The following is a 2,239-nucleotide window of genomic DNA, read 5'->3' as shown; positions in this document are numbered from 1 at the left end:
TGAAGTACGCAAACTAGATCCGCCTCCGACCCATGACCTCAAACTAGCTCATCGCCCTTTAAACTATGTTTGTGTTGTTTTATTTCTAGTTTTATTTATTTAGATTTATACATTAATAATGCCTTGTAACATTTTAATAAGATAAAAATTGAAAACCGTTATAATTATATTTTTAACACAGATAGATTTTTTTTTTTTCATTTACGCTCAATTTTTAACATTTAATTTATGTTTTGTGTCCTAACTATAAAAACTTCGAGCACTGAACACCTAAAAAAATATTTTTTCCGAAAATGTTATTATTTTACACGCCAAAAATTAAGTGACAACTCTTAATTGTCACAAACTTTTTTTTAATAAATTCTCTGATTTAATTTAATTTACCTTATTTCAAAAATTTTTAAATGATTTATATTTTATATTATTTGCTTAAAAATCTAAAATAGCGCCTAATTTCAGATGCAGACGTTTTAAACACTTACAAAATAATGGTTTTAACTGAATGAACCAAATGTTGCGTCAAAGTTTGAGTCATAGTAAAAAATAATTATTTTTATTTTTTTATTAAACTTATTATATTGAAAATATTAATAATATTATATTATATTTAAAGGTAATTTTTATCCAAGCTTCCCTTATCCGGCCTTGACCATTGATAATTTGTTTCATATAAAAAAAAATAATGTCTTTAATGTATTTTGGTTAAATTTGTGTCAATTATTATCCATTAAATTTATTTATCCCACAAAACTGATTTGGTCATATTTCGTGAAGAAAAGTGATGCTATTTGACTAAGAGTGTACATTTATTAATCCTTCAAATTTAGGAGTTCATTTAATTAATTGTTTTGACTAAGTAACTATTATTCGGAATTTTTTACCAGCATAATTTATTATTGGTGGAGGAGGTTAAGTACACATTAATATTTCACAGTTATAACTTATTTGAATTAATGTGTAATTTTTTAAAATAAAAATGTTCTTTCCATTTGAATTACCATTCAATGATTATTTATATTTTGCTTTGTTTAAACAAATCATGATCCAATTGGGTCATTTTTTTTTTTTATAATTAACAAAGATGAATTATTTAGCTTTTGTTTTGTAACAATATATTTAAGTATTTATTGAATAATAAAATATTGTGATTTCAATCTAAGAGATCTCAATGTGTACTTTTTATGACTTAATATAAAAACTTATTACAAAATGTGTATTAATTGAAAGAGAAAGAGAAAGAGAAAGAGAAAGAGAAAGAGAAAGAGAAAGAGAAAGAGAAAGAGAAGTTACCCCCAATGTTTTTTCATATTTCCCACATCGGAGGAGTACCAACTATCCTATAGGAGATCTCTCTATGTAATAGCTGCTATTGCTTTAGGTCAAATCACGCAGCTGTGTTGTGTGCACAAAGCGAACTATTCTTTCGCCTTTTACTAAAGAATACCGTGTGCACGCAACTAATAACAGCATACGCCTTATTTTTGGAGGGTTATCATCAATTGGTAGCCCTAAAATTTCAGTCTAAATTATTTTTGTCTTCTTTCAGTATAATTTAGTAGTCTTCTCCATCACAATTGCTGTTGAAAGAGAACTTGAAAACTAGCGAATCGCTGCGATACAGATTCCGGTTCTTTCTTTCTTAAGACCAACAGGTAAACAAAACTTTCTGAACCCCACAATTTCATATTATGAGATTTCTCCATTGATGATGCTAAATTAATAACAGGAGCATTGGTCCTTCTATGTTTGAAGGGGCCGGAAGCTCTAGGTCTGAATCAAATGTATGACACCAAATCTCCCAAGAGTACCAAAGCCATTTAAGGTGATCAAGGCTAAAAAACTTGTCTTAATTCTGTTATTCAGAGAAATTCAATAGTGTTTTGTTCTTTCTCAATTGGACCGCTTCCAACAGGTGGATCATATATCATCATTGAATTCGGTTCGTCTAGAGGCAATCAGGTAACCCAACATCCAAAATATCACCAAGTTTGTATAGGCATGTTTGATCATTCCCCAAAGTAGAACGGCTAAGAAGTGGAAGATATGCCGATTGAGTATAATATATTCATTTACTTTTCTCCACATTATTCCAATGTCATGAGCCTCACTTCATTAATTTTTCCTTTAAAGCAATCATTTGAGAACTCAATTTTCAGTTTAAGACTGTTACACATGTCTGTATTATAATACTCCACAGATAAATATATGGATGTCGGACTGGGTCGAGTTTTATGATAAA

General features: G+C 28.9%; 1 non-coding gene across 1 annotated transcript; it reads left to right on the top strand.

Annotated features, from left to right (window-relative positions):
* Positions 1-1,389: 1,389 nt before the first annotated feature.
* On the top strand, positions 1,390-1,508 carry LOC124918327. The gene has a single exon (XR_007097368.1). It is a non-coding gene; the product is annotated as a U5 spliceosomal RNA (small nuclear RNA).
* The last annotated feature ends 731 nt before the right edge of the window (positions 1,509-2,239 follow it).

The sequence above is a fragment of the Impatiens glandulifera genome, unplaced genomic scaffold (genome assembly GCF_907164915.1).
Source record: "Impatiens glandulifera unplaced genomic scaffold, dImpGla2.1, whole genome shotgun sequence".
NCBI classification, from domain to species: Eukaryota; Viridiplantae; Streptophyta; class Magnoliopsida; order Ericales; family Balsaminaceae; genus Impatiens; species Impatiens glandulifera.
This window is presented reverse-complemented; position numbering and strand designations above follow the sequence as displayed.